General features: G+C 37.4%; 1 long non-coding RNA gene across 1 annotated transcript; it reads right to left on the bottom strand.

The window, feature by feature from the left end:
* Positions 1–8,219: 8,219 nt before the first annotated feature.
* On the bottom strand, positions 8,220–9,157 carry LOC114161389 (uncharacterized). Its single transcript, XR_003599006.1, has 3 exons — positions 9,028–9,157; positions 8,853–8,922; positions 8,220–8,295 (listed from the first exon to the last, which is right to left on the bottom strand). It is a non-coding gene; the product is annotated as an uncharacterized LOC114161389 (long non-coding RNA).
* Between the last annotated feature and the right edge of the window lie 6,417 nt (positions 9,158–15,574).

Genomic DNA, 15,574 nt, shown 5'->3' with positions numbered 1-15,574 from the left:
AGTTCATCGGCTTGATTTTTGAAAGCTCTTATGGGTGGGACATAGTGGGCATTAATGGTGATTTATTAACCATAGCCAGCTTAGAGAGAGCTCATCTTTTTGGTCTTATGACAGAGCTGTTTCACAAAGGAGGCTGCTGGCATAATGATCCACCTAGCGACAAAAAACAAAGTACAAAAAGCTAATTTGGAACTGAAAACATAAGTAAATATATCAAAGAGGAGTATCATGGTCATAATATGGGTGACCTACCAGGTGTGACAGTGTGCTATAAATTTCTAGATATAAATTTGGCCTTAAGAAAAAAGGAGTTTCTTGCAACACTCGGGCAGTTTGAACCCAAGTCTTGCACCTTGAGAAACTAAAACAGAGGAAATGAGGCTGAGGGCTGTTGACCACCAGACCTGCTACCTAGTACAAAACAACAAAGACCATTGTTGGTCCATGAGGAAAATGCCCCTTACCAATACATTGCTAAGTTAAGACCTCGGGCAATAGAAATGCAGAAAGGAAGTGAAGGAATATTCAAGGAAATGTATTCCCCTGCTTAATATTTACACATACCGACTGAAGAAGTAGCTGGTATAAAATTAATAAATATGATTTAACTACATTTTTTATGAGTACACATCCAATGAGTCTGTCCAGGAAGAAGCTCCAACATTCATCCAGTTATTGTTTGCTGGATTCCTGGAAAATAAGAATTTCCTCAAAATAAAATGCCTTTTAATGAAATTCAAAGAGCTGACAAGGCCCTTAAGCTTCTCTCTCTAGCATTGCTCAAGCGCTTGTAACTTCAAAAAGTATTATTTTACCACCGACATCATCTCCCCAAGATTTGTGTGTACTTGACAGATCAAGAAGGAAATGGAGTATACTGAGAAAGGGTTGTTTTCACACATTTGATTCCTCTAGATACCATTCACACAAGGGATCAAACACAAGCTAAAGTGATTTTCTCCAGAGCCGTGTCCTTCACAGATCATCCCCATTCAAAAAGAGCCATGTGTGACCCTCTCGAGGTTTCATCTTTCAGACAGTAAACAGTGACATGTAAAAGATTATTTTAAAGCTGCAGCACAGAGAACCGGTGCGATGCATAATACTGTTAGAGTGGACATTATTTAGATTGCAGGCTGGCTGAACATGTTTAATTACAAGATCAAAGTGAGGATCCCTAAGTTGAACAATGACACACACTACATGTCTCATTTACAATTTTCACTTTGAGTTTATATAAATATTGATAAGTGTAAGGAGGTTACACTGCTTGGAGGTTTTCCCCTCATGTCCTCAATAATTTCAATAGACGTCTTCATTAATATTTGGAAGGGAACCTATGATGCAAAATTTACTTTTTGCAAATTTTGGACATCCACTTGGTTTGATACCACTTCTAGAAACTTTCAAAGTGGTGAAAAAAGAGCAGTCAGTCATTGTCTGGCAATATGTTTTTTAAGTGTCTGGAAAATGAGCCATTTAAAAAACAACACCATTATTAAGTTACAATTGACTGGCACAGCTTTTCACCTAGCAATCCCAGCCGAGTCCAGCCTGTCACTTAGCAACCGAATTGGAGCTACTCTAACTTAATAATTGGAAGATGAGCGTGTTTGGTCAGCTGGTTTTTCCACTGTATGTGTTCTGTATGGGCTGCTGGGAAAGGCAGGTGTTTTGTTGTTGACTTACTAGAAGTAAACAGCAACCACTGCTGCGTCCTCGATGACTGTGGAGAAAAATCCGCTTCTTTAGCTCATGGGTTGAACTTGGAGTCAAAGACGTACAGTCATACAATTGCACACCTGTTTGCAGCCATTTTCACGTGTAAGTGAGAATGTAAACAGTGAGTTGGAAGAAGCAGCGAGCTTAAAGCTTATTTGCATAAAAGTGACATAGCCCTATTACAGCTCAATCCTAAATATGATTATTTAATAAGCAGAACTGAGCAAGTTAAAGCTCATTATCTGAGGATTTTGTGCGATAATGTGATGAATATGTTTTGTAAGGTCCACAGTGCTATCCTAACTTGTTTAAAAAGAAAACACAACTTATGGGGTATGGTAGCAGTATAGTGGGTCCCCCATATACTAGAAGTGAGCAGATCAATCCAAAGTATCCCTTAACTCAATACCAAATTTGTATCAGTATCAGATCATTTGTATCAGTATCACCCCCCCCCCCCCACCCCCACACAGCCATATTGTTCTGCACTTTGCACTGTCACATCATCTGTACTTTGCCATAATTGGACCTGCTGCTACTTCTTTGGTGTGGTTGAGTGCCTTTAGTTAATTTAGTTGTATATATTGTTATTATTATTATTGTGTGTTTGCTTATTTATACTGTATATATTTGACCTTTTGCACGGGAGCTGCAATGGAAATTTCGTTGAATTCTGTTCAATGACAATAAATGCTATCTATCTATTAGGGCTGTCAACATTAACATATTAACTCATGCAATTTATCAGAAAATTTTAACACGTTAATCTTACATAATACATTTTGAGAGGCTACATTACCTGCTTTCTGCTGCAATAAAACAAATAATTGCTTGGATATTAATCGGTTGGACTGCTGCAGAAAGAGGGCCTTCCCTAGTGCAAAATTCAGCAAGAATCACAACTGTGTGCAAATTTATATTTCAAGCTTACCAGTGATTAATCACAGCACCATAGTGTGATTAATCTGACTAAATGTTTTAATCGATTGATAGCAGTATATTGGATCACAACTAGCGTGGTAAGATTGATACTTTAAATTCAGATTCTCTCAGGAGGCAAAGGAACTGTGGTCACTGCAGAAAGTACTTCATACTTTTAACACTGTAAATGACAAGGCAACTGAAGCAACATTACGTAGCTAAAGCAGGTAAACCCAACAATATCAGTGAAACGGCAACAACAAAACTTTTACTGAAATAAGAACAATAATTGCAGTAGGGATGGGAGAGAGTGGGGGCGTGCAGTTGTCCATTTGCTCCCAGAGGGGGTAGCTAGCTCTCCCATGTTTTGAAAGCCCCTGGTCTAGAGCCCAGATGTAGTTGTCATAATTTTTCACCACTTTTCCCCTTCTTCTTTCCTTCCCCAAGAAGTGGATGACTGGGTACAGTGTGACCTGCTAACCAGCACTGTAGTGATTAGTTGACTGAAAAGACAAACAAACAAAAAAGGGAAACATTTTTTTTGGCAAGAACTGCTCCTTTTCCTAAATCCTCCCTTCCTTGTCCATAATGAGGCGAGAGGGAGTGTAGAACAAAGGCATAAGCATCCCTTTGTTGGGATTAGGTGAAAAAAGGAAAGCCTCTTGTCTTTGAGGCACTGGGCACAGGTTTCTCCATCTAATTTAATAACATCTTTGTGTCTAAGAGATTGTGGCATTTTTTTCAGTGCATGTTTGTTTTTAAAGTGCAAAGCAAACATGTCAAGTATTCTTTTCATGTTGATATGTTGATATCCTCTGGCAGCAGATAAAGTGATTTTGAAGAATCCAATCTGACCTGTGAAATGGACAGTAAATGCTTTGAAGGCACTTATTTTTCAAAAGATCCCTTTATGTTACCGTATGCGTGTGTTTGTTTGTGATAACATGTGTCGAAAAAAATTAATAGACATGCAATATTATGTGGTTTGATTGGATTTGAAATGGCTGTTAATTTCAGTTTATTTTCTAAGCTTTCAAAGAAAAAAAATCGCTCAGCATGGAGGTTTTCTCTCAATCCGCAGTTATGAAGCAGTGTGCCACAAAATAGATAGCTCTCTTAAATGGAGATGAGGTGTGAATATATTACAAGTCATTTTATAATTAACAGTGAAGTTTTGTTTCTCTATTTACATATCTTGCATAGCAGACTTATTCACCAAACATCTATTTGCAAAAATATTTTTGTAATGCATAATTGGGAAGTGAAACTAAAAAAGGCATATGCTTTTTATTTAAAAAAAAAAAAAAAGATAAAATACAAAAATGTATTCAGCTCACTTTGTTTTTTGCCACATACAGTGAAGTTAGCCACTGCAATATCAGTTAGCACCAAAGGTTTAAATGAACCTTAGCAGCTTCTTCTGATTCCTTATGGACAGGGTGGTGACAAATGTTGACAAAGAGAGTTAAAGTGCTTGGAAAAGGTATATATACTGCTTTAGTTTTTTTAGCATGTTGACAAGCTACAACCACAAAGCAAACACCAGATCCAAACACACATTTACACTTGCACACCAATGCATATAACCCAAAAGGTTGAGTTTTATCTACAGGTTCAACCTGTCTACTTTGATGCCAGATGAAACCCTGATTTATCAGTTAATCAGGTCAATCCAGCAATTAAGATGCATTAAATATGTATTTTTTGTAGAGTAAACATTCCCCCAGCATATGAAACAACCAGATTTTTCCATATGGTAAACATAATTTGACTAATCAGACTAGATTGCACGCACATTTGGTCTTGCGTGTGCACGTCTACACGAGTAAAAAAAAAACAACAAAAAAAAAACTTGTGGGGTCTAAATGACCCGTCTCTTAAGATCACAGGAGGGTGCAAATGGTTGCACAAGAAATTATGGCAGTTTTGAGGTGAACCTTCATATTAATTTTAAGATATTGTTTTAGGTTTATTTCCTTTGTCATTTCCTGATGTGTCTATTCTGAGTCTATTCTACAAATTTATTCAAACTTTTACCACCTTCCAAATAAACAAATAAGAAAATGTTTTAAAGTGCCTTAAAAAAAGAAATTTGTTTTGTACCACTTAGTTGATTTTGTTTGTTTTGTACCACTTAGTTGATTTTGTCCCTAAGCTTGCCTTTGACCAATGAAGGAAACGTCTTCTTTTTTTTGTGTCTGGTTAATTTATTATCCCAGGCACTATGATTTCGTTTTATGCTGTTACTTGATGTGTAGTTGTTTGCTTAGTCACGTAATATGGAACAAATTATGTTTGCCAAGAAAAAAAGTAACTGTACAAGTATTATCACAAACTTAAACATGAGCAAGACAGTAAACAGTGAGCTGTGCATTAAATCCAGAAACTTGAGTAGATGTTTGGAAATTCTGAAAATCTGACATATTGAATGAGTTTTCCTCTCAAGCCTATAAGCTTGTGGAGCTCTGGGACATGAATGTGTCATGACACTCTGCAGACATGTAAATTTAAACAGGAGCTCTCATGGGAGGAAGAAAACATACTTAAGTTGCGATTTTCACTTCTTCATGTACTCCAAGACATGAAGAGCAGCTGGCTTGACACACTCACTCATAGCCACACAGACCAAGACATTTACACAATCTTGCAAAAGCCAAGCTTGCATTATGCATCCCTGCATTTTCTGAATACTGAATGGATAGTCTTGAATTTGTCATACTGCTGTATGCATTACTTTAACATGCTGTCAAACTTGGACCTTCCTACATCTTATTCCAAGTTGTTTTTTTTGGTTTATTTTCGATGGCGTAAAAAGACACCATCACAAATTTCTTTGTTCTTGTTGTTCATCTTTTTTTGTCAAGGTATTATTAATTACTTTCCAGGTCTATGATGACATATTCAGTGGCAGACTTGCACAGAAATTGTACTCAAGAAAAAGCAGCATTATCTCAATAAAGTTACAGTGTAATACAACTAGTCCTAAAAGTATATTTTTTCAAAAACTCACTCAAGCAATGTAATGTTGTACTTCTAATTCCTTAACCTTAGTATTCAATATACTTAAAAAGTGGAAAAAAGTGCTATAACAGCTGCACCTTTTCTCAGACAATGTAAACATTTTGATCTGCAGACTAAAGCAGATGGTGCACATTCTGATGTTTCACAAAGTTGGAAACACAGAGTTAAATATGTTCTGTCACCCCTTTTAGAACCGAGGTTCATTTGAGAGTACTCCTCTGTTCTGATTTTTCATATGTTAGCAGCTGCAGCAGGTGGTCCGTCCACCGTCTCTTCAGATCACAAGGGCTGAAAATCTGCTCTGCTCTCATTATCAACCCAAATTCAATTATGTAATAAGAGGTCTCAGCTCCTATGAAGCTGAATGGAATTGATCTTGATAAGGAGCAGAGACCCGTGAAATCTGCAGGGTCTATGACCCACAGACCAAGTAATAAGAAAAACTGAGAAGATAGATGAGACTGCCATGATGAGCAGAGCCCTACTGTGTGAGAGAGTGGGTGAAAATTACACTTAAGTCTAAAGTTTGCTTTCATATTCATGACTAAAGGTGCACTTTTGCTTGAGTCTATCTGTGTGTGTAAGACACTTCTTAGTTAAAATATAGATTTGCTGTTATTAGAACAGACAGCAAACTGAAGACAAACACATATCCTAACACGCCTCTGTGTGTCTTCTGACTGAGCCTCCCATGCCACCCAGGGGTCTTTACTTGTCCAAAGCACTGTACTTTCATGTCAATTTACCATTTCACAGCGGATATGCAATGCTCTGTTCCATTCACACGATAAAAAAAGTTTCAGAGTAAAAACTTCTGGAAATTGACAGAATCACTGACCTCAATATTTTGCTAATCTTGTTAAATTTTAAATAATTACGATAAATTAATAATAAATGTCCTATAAAGATAAAGCTGATCTTTGCTTTACACATCTTAAATTTATTTATGGACATGGAATAAATTTCATGCTCAGTATTTGTTTCCACTGTCAGTCCTGTACTGTGTTACAAAACTCTCCAAACAATCAGAAAATAGTCAGGATTCCACTAATTTTCATGCAAGATGATTAAAGTTGACATTTTACCCATCTTGGCAATTAGCAAATAGGTTAGGTTTGCATTACTAATAAGCACCGATCTCTGTGTGTTTCTCTAGAGTTAGCAGACCTTGGCACCAACTGTGGGATTTCAGAAAGATTGCCAACATTTTCTAATTCAACATGATTCATCACAAACAGATTTGGACTCTTCAAAAAGGATAAAACATAACATTCAGCTTCTTATTATCTGCTGATCTATAACTCCCTATTGTGACAGCTTGAATAAACAGCAGACATGCTGCCATAGAAAATAATCATCATATCTCTACATCTCTCTGATAACATAGTCTTCTTCAATCAAACAACTTTCATAATGGAGATTGTTATTGTCAAAGCAACCTGGTAACACAGTTGGTTTCAAAATAAAACTATGACCATTCACATTAGTATCTAATGCTTGAAAGAATTCGATTTTCATATGAGAGTTCGTTCTTTGGGGACACATGCAATGCAAATCCCACCATAAACTTAGCAGTTTTGGCTGAATTCATTAATAACCGACTACAGGACTCTGGACAGCTTAACAGATGTTACGTTGATCTGTGTCGTGTTTCCCCCACGGCTCTATACCACTGTAAGTAAAAACCACAACTACTCATTTCAAGCTGGCCCTAACTGATGTGTTATGCTCATGCTAAGCCACCGTAAAAGCTTAAACATTACCTCGGCGGTCCAGAGCTGCAGGGAAACACTTATTGATGGAGAAAAGATGATCAACTTAACACTGGCACTTTTCACCAAAATTGTAACTTACGATTTTTGCGGGATCTTGCAAAAGTAAGGTTGGATCCTTTTTTTCCTCCCTGTCCCTTGAGGATTTCAGTCATAAACAACATGGCTTGGTGGCTGCATTATTAAGCATGTTTTAAATATCAAAAAGATTTCTCTAAACTTCAAATTTACTTTAACATCCGTCAAAGAGAATTTATGTTAGGATACAGATAAACCTACACATTATTTTGAAAAGATAAGGTTGTCAAAGCATTTGTACATATGGACATTGTATGGACATTGTAACGCTGTTTTTGGGTGCACAGGTCTGACTGCACTATTTTGCTTTAATAATCAGTTTGTACTTTAATTTGATCAGAAATAGGAATCACATGGAGTCATGATTAAGGTGAATGATTTAGACTGAAACAGAGATAGTATCTGCTATTTAGAGATCTCTACTACAGCAATAGACTGCTATTTATTACTAATGGTAGTAATACTACTAATAATAATAATAACAATAATACATAAATTGGCTCAAGAGATGGAGAAAGAATAAATAAATAAATAAATAAATAAATATCAGTGACACTTCAAAACCCAATACAAGTCAATCATGTTTCACAGAGTCCTAAGATAGTCCAAGAACAAGGGGGTAAATAATTGTTGTTTTTTTCCCCTTTAGTGTTCCTGAGGTCAGAGTTTGACTCAGTTCCCTGTGTATAGAGTGTGGTACAGTTTCCTACCACCAGGTGGTGTGAGGGTAGCTCGCCATCTTCAGTCAGGCGAAAACAAGGGGGGAGGGGGGAACCCTGACCTAAAAGGCCAGAAAACACACATTAAGTCCATATATACATATATAGTCATATATTAGCTAAATAGAAAAGAAATACATACTTTCTATGCGTGATAGCTGATTCTAACTTCATTATATAAAAATGGAAAAGGAAACAAAAATTGCTTTTCAAAAATGCACTTCATAATTCCAGCTCAAATGTGTTCAATAAAGGAATTGGTTAGAAATAACAACAACAAATAAATCAAATCAATCAAACTTGCAAATCTGATTGATCAAAGTAGCTACAAACAAAATTATCTTTGGTACCAGACTCCATTGCTGCACCAGCATGAAATTCAACAACTAACAAAACAATCATAAAAATTATAAGATCTAGGATTTTAGGAAATGCCTTTAAATATTAAAGTTATTGCCTTTAATTCGGCTTATTTACTGTAGTTTTACATTCAGTCATTAATCGAATAAGTGAATTGAATTGACCTGAACGACTGACAGTCGAGCTAGTAGCTAATGCTAACTGGCGGTAGCGCCAGAAATAACGCTCTACTTTATGCTTCAATATGATATTGACTCACTGTCGAGTAGTGAATTGTTTGAGGAGGTTGATGCGATGTTAACCAGAGGGAAGCCATGCCAGCTGTCAACCTGATCACAACCTGGTGAGAACCACAGCGGGAGGGAAATAACATTAGCGGCGCTATTGTTGCAGGTACAGCATCGTGTCAGATCTTAGTTAATAACATAACTTACCACCGATCATCAAGTTTCATGTATTAGTCGAGTCAGATTTGGAGGTTTCAGGTTGTTTTACGAACAACACCCGCCAACAGCCACAATGAGCAGCAGCGTTTGGAAAAACCCGGAAATACACATGAGGATCCCGGAACTTAAAGGGAAGGTGGTTTGGTCGTGGCGATCACGTGGGTTGCAACATGGTAATAATTGTGTTCCTTAAAATTGTTAAATGATGTAATTTACATTTATCTCATTGACAGTGGGTTTAATGAGCCTATTTTTCTCTCCCCCATGCTATTCTGCTCAAACTAGAGACCAATTGAATTTTAAGACAAGAGCAATCAAATCTGAGTTATGGCTGCAACCAGTGTTGTATAGTAACGAAGTAAAAATACTTCACTACTTTACTTAAGTATATTTTGGAATACTTCATACTTTCCTCGAGTATGAAAATTTTTGATGACTTTCACTTTTACTTCACTATATTTCCGAACTTAATTGCGTACTTTTACTCCGATACATTTTCAATGTGTGGTTTAGTTACTCGTTACAAAAAAGCGAAAGAGAGAAACAAAGTGTTTTGATCCCACCTACTGATTAGCAAGTAGCAAGTAGGCTACCGAACAAAGTCCGTAGCCTACTTGCCTGGGCTGGTTCATCACCACCAATAGGATACACCTGTTTCGCTTCTCCCATTAAACACAAAGCAAGTCTCGCAATCAGCAGCAGCCACATGGAGGAGGAGACGGAGACCACAACGACTGCAACTACGTCGGACACGGCTCCAGGGGAACCACCAGCTGGTGATGAGAGCCCATGGCCTTATTTAAACACAATACACTCTTTCGTGGGTGTTAAAGATTCGTCGTACCACATGCAGTTTATGTTATTCCTGCCCGAAGATGTGGAAATTCTATTTTACAAAAACTCCCCGTCCAACTTGAAGAAACACATCGAGGTAACTTCTTATGAAATGGTTATAATCCTCCTGTTTCAGTAACTATAGCTTGGTCACTAGGCACTACTGTATTGTGAAATCTTGACCATAAATGAACTTTGTTTGGCATTGTTTCAGTTCCACACGTGGTGTATTTAGCTTAGGCCTAATGTTGACTGTAGCAGGCTACCTAGACTCCTCTGTTCAAGGGGGACAGAAGCCATAGCGATAGCAATTTAGACTAAATTGAACGAATATAGGAAAGGCATGCAAGTTCCAAACCAGGTTTACAGAGATGCCAATAAGCTGCATTTCCCTCCCAATTTTTTTCTTCTTTTGCATAATGACCAGTTGTGTGCACCACCTACTGACTGTAGCATTGACTGATTCACTGATTTGTGAGGTAGAGTAATCGTAAGAGATCTTTTTCTTCATGTTGGCCGCATTTTCTGTACTATTTATTTTTCTCATTTTCAGCACTGACCTTACTTGAAGGGAAAACTTGAGGCTTACAAAAACTTTATATTTTCTGTCCTGGAGGGTATACTAAGAAGCTGGTTCAGTTGTAAAGCAGGTTAAGTTAACCTTGTGCTATAGGTAAAGCACCTAATTTTCTTAACTAAATGATGCCTGCAGGTATATCTATTAGCAAGTTTAATTTTGCCTGCACTTGGTTGGGTACATTATTTTAAGTGTATTTGACAAGTTTACCAAAATATAAAAAATGTCATTCAAACTGCATTTGCTTTGTTTTACTTTTTACTTGTACTTTTCATTACATTACTTGAGTACATCCATTTTTACAGTAATTTCCATACTTAAGTACAAGAAGTTTCAGATACTTTAAGACTTTAACTCAAGTAACATTTCAGTCAGTGACTTCGACTTTTACCAAAGTCATATTTTGGAGAGGTACTTATACTTTTACTTGACTCTGAAATTTCAGTACTTTATACAACACTGGCTGCAACATCAAACAATATTTTTCTGTTCAATATTTCCTTTCTTAATTTTGCCCCATGGTTTCGATTAATACATTACTTTCTGTCTAGACTAGTTCGATTGTCTGCCAAATTTACCTTTTTAACTGACTGTCTTTTTATTTTGCACATTTGTATTCTGCATCTTAAAGACATTCTAAAAAGTTCCATCTAATCCTCATGTTTTTACCTTTGTCCATAGCTGTCATAATGGATGCAGTATTCAACTTACTGGCCCAAGGGAGTCAGTTGAACAATCTATCTGTTATGCTGACCTGTGTTTGCCACCCTCCCTATTACAGTCGAAGTAATATTGAATGTACTTTGTTTCTTAGAATTGACTTTACCTTTGTGGGTTCATTAAATGTCTTTGCTGGATGCACTTTGGGAAGTCAATTCTTAGAAAGACTGGTGAGCAGTACCAGGATGTGTAGCAGTCATTCTCATGATGAGTGCTGATAATTATCCATTACCAATTATCTCTCGGCTGGTCAATAGTGATGAGGCATAGACATTAGAGTGAAGGATTGTGAGTGCATTATAATTATATAGGGAATTACATAGGACCATACTGTTGTATTAAGCAAGAGAAAGTGGAAAGAAATATCCAATGTAACTTCGGGGTTTGGTGTCATAAACTTCATCATAACGGGAGAGTTGTGCAACTAGATCTTCAACAAATAGGAAAAAAGATGGTGGGGAAAAAAGTGGCATTAAAATGAGAATTTAAACATGTAAATCACAATATTTTGCATGGGAGAAAGTAGAATCACAAGGAATGGAAATAATAAATTGACAGTTACAGCTTCGATTTTAAAACTAATCCATTAGGAGTCAGAAAAATAAATTTATTACACCAGAACTGCACCAGCTCTGCAAACACCACTGCACCACCACTAATAGTGCTGGTGTAGTAATACTACTATTAGTAGCTATAGTACTATTGTAGGATTGATATCATAAAGTAATCTATAGGCCTGCAGTAATCCATCTGATCGTATGACAGAATGCCGCTACCTCAGAACCTTGTAGAAATCACAGAGAGCAGACAGATAACTGACTTCAAGAAATTCAGACACTTGGATCTTATCTGTGTTCTGCATTCATGGGAAGGAAATAGAGAGGGAAGAGATCTTAAAGTTTCTTGGTGTGCACATCTTGCCTGACCTCAACCTCACACATCTCACACCAGGTGGAGGAAGACACAGAGGATTTACTTCCATGGGAAGTTCAAACACATTGACCTTTTTGCATCACCTGCTAACATAGATCCACCAGGAAGGAATAGTGAGTGTTTGTCTTATTGCTTGATACAGTGATTCACAAACTGCCTGGCAGAGAATAAGGAGCTTATTGGAGTTATGAAAGTGGAAGAATGTTCCACATGGTTTTTGTAGAACAATAATTAAATGGGGAAAGCATACATGCATCCAGGTTTCCTCCTAAATTAAACAATGTCATACCAAAAATTGCTTACGTATTTTGTTAACAAAGAAGAAAAATAATAATCTACGACATTTCTTACTTCTTACTTACCACAGTAAAATTAGTAATAAAATTATTACTCATATTACATTTGGAGTTAGTAATTGTTGCATTACTACTAATAATGGAAAACATAAAGAAGGAATGAAAAACAGAAATATATTGTTGTTCATTCATCAGGTTGAATGAACAACCTAACTTCATATATTTTGCTTTGTCATTTAGATTAATAATATAATTAACAATTGTTCCAAGAGATGAAGATGGAGCAATAAAAAGATTTAAACATGGACTCATAGCTAGAATAATTTTGTCCTCCTCTATCTCAGAGGACCGCAAATAGGAACTCAGAAGCACAGTACTATCAGTAGATTCAGCAGAATTTAGAGCAACAGAAAGGGCCTGGTTTCTACACAAGGTTAGTTAACCATCTGGTGTCTGCCTCATGAAACCGCTCCTCCTTAAAGCTCCTCCTGATTGCTCTTGATGATGTTAAAATGGGGATCAAAATTGCCCATCATGTCCTGCAGAAGAGGAAGGTAAGGGAGACAACACACATTCACACCCACTCTCCTGCACACAATCTCCCTTCTTTCTTTTTCAAATTTTCATGACCGCATGTTCCTTTTTTTCAAGGTTTTATTGGCTCTAGTGGCCTTTATTTGATAGTGAATTGACAGGAAATTAGGTAATGAGAGAAGGGGGAAGAGATTCAGCAAAGGTCACCAGGCCAGGAATCGAACCTGTGACGGCCGCGTCGAAGTCTAAGGCCTCCATATGTGGGTTGTGCTTAACCACTGCGCCACCACAACACATTCTGCATGCTCCTTTTGCCATAAAACTATATTTCTCCAAACCTTTAATTACTGGTTGCTCATAAAAAATAAAGAGCAATAGAGCAATCAACTTTTCATGTCCATTTTGACAGGTGATCCACCTTTAAGTAACAGTTGTGATTGGAAACATATAATAATTTACAAAGGTCTGGACTTTGCTGCTCCTCCTCAATCTGACTCGCCCTACATGAGAAACAAACAAAACAAATGTACTCATATTAAGGACTGACTTTGAACAACACTGCACCACTCCTGGCTGCACAGGGAGAAAGGAAACATTAGAAGTACATTTATCTGAGTCTTCATTACTGCTGAAATGTATGCCATGCACTGCTTTATATTTAATAGTGACAAATATAGCAATTTCTCCATTGCTCTGTTGGGACATGCACATATATCAACAGAAAAATTATGTCCATGCACAGAAAGTTTATAGTCTTCATACTGCCAGCTGAGTTTCACTTGCACGATAAATGTTCTAATTTAAAGGTTAAGTTTGATTCACACCTTCATTTAATGAATAAAAAATTATGTAGCAGATCATTTTCATTCATAAATAATCACACTAAATAAAATTATAGAGGAGGGACCATACATTTCTCTGAACCTTTGTCATTCACGTTTAGTGGTGAAATAATTTTAAAGTGTGTGTCGTTTGAACTGGAAATTTTATCAGTAGTCTGGAGTCCAACATGTAGTACTTAAATATGCTGATGTAAGCATTACAAAAAGATATGTTCATGGCACATTGTGGATGTCTCAACTGACATCTCTTTTTTCTCAACTTTAATGTATATCAAAACCTTAATCTAATTTTACATAACATGAAGATAAAAATATTGAAAATATTTAGTTATTAAATATCAACCTGCAACTTAGTCTATGAGTCCAACGTAGTTTAAAATGCAAAACTTGATGTTAACACCAGAAGTTTGCATACATTTTTTTTTCTCACTGTCTGAAGTTAAATCAGACCAAATTTCTCTTGTCTGCCACCACCTGTTTTGGAGGAGAACTGCTGGTTGCCGTGCTCTGTTGCTGAGTTTCCTCCCGATGGGAACAACCAGTCACTTGGCATGAGTAGCAGTGGTGCTGGCTCTGGCCCTGCTGGCCCACATCCCATTTCTCAAACTTCTTCATTTCCATCAGTTTTGAGAAATATTTTAACTTAAACTGTCACATCCACTGACCTGTGTGCAGGTTGCTTGTTTGGCTGTGAGGTTTCTCTCCAGGGTGTGACGGCTAGGTGGAGCCTGCGCAACTTCATGTCATCACTCTCTGTAAGGAAGTTGCATATAGTAAAGCCGACTCCCTCAGACAGATGCCAGGTCATAATGTTATCAAGTGGTAATCAGGCCTTGGGGTCCATCTTATGTTGTGCTCCAGTTGTCCTGGCGCTAATTCCTTGTTTCTCTCCCCAGAAAGCTGACAGTTTCCTCCCTGGGGCGGTCAAGCTAAGGCTCGCTTTCGCCTCCATGACCTCTTTGTCTGTAGCAGTGCTCATTCACCTGGATCCTATTCATGCAGCATTCCTGGTAATATGCACACTTACCTGTCTGTCCACTGCTCACCTGCCAGTCCACCCTCCAACGAGTCCTGCGATTGCCCATCCTGGCTGAGAAAATCAGAATAGATCTGCACAGTCTGCTTAACTGCAGCGCCAAGCATCTGTCAAGTTCCTGCCAACCTCGGATCAATGGTGCGACCATCTCCTCTCGCATCTTCTGTTTATGCCACACACATCCTTCCCTGAGAACCGGGTGTGAGAATCTCCACTGCACATTTCATTCCTGTGAAAATCAATCTGTTAAATTTTCCGCCTGTTTAGTTGTGGCTAAACAGATGGAACAGTCACGACAAATACAGGTTATATGTAATGCTGGGAATGCGGCAGGAGGCGACTGAGGCTTCTGGGAATACGGAATGATTTGGTCTTTTAACAAAAACTACAAGTGCTGAAAGGCCTTTCTGATGTTTATCCTCTAAAACCTTTTTGGAAATGAATGATGATCACATCCAAAAAGATAAAAATCAATGGAAAAAAAATCTTTTTTAGTATATGAAGTAACAAATAATATTTTTTTAAGGCTAGCGAGTAGCATTTGTGCTTTAGTTATTTGTGACACATTCACACCTACTATGTTGATTTGAACTATGGCTTGTTTCTTTGAAAAGTCTAGTTTGTTTGGCAAGGTGTGAATGTCAGGAGAAATAGCTCGCGGTCACATGTGAAAGAAGGTCGAGTTTAAAGTTCTGACAGAAATAGACGAAAGAACATTACAACTGCTGGTAAGTATTTACAAGAACAATTAAGTTTTTAAGTT

The sequence above is a fragment of the Xiphophorus couchianus genome, chromosome 18, assembly GCF_001444195.1.
Source record: "Xiphophorus couchianus chromosome 18, X_couchianus-1.0, whole genome shotgun sequence".
Lineage (NCBI taxonomy): Eukaryota > Metazoa > Chordata > Actinopteri > Cyprinodontiformes > Poeciliidae > Xiphophorus > Xiphophorus couchianus.
This window is presented reverse-complemented; position numbering and strand designations above follow the sequence as displayed.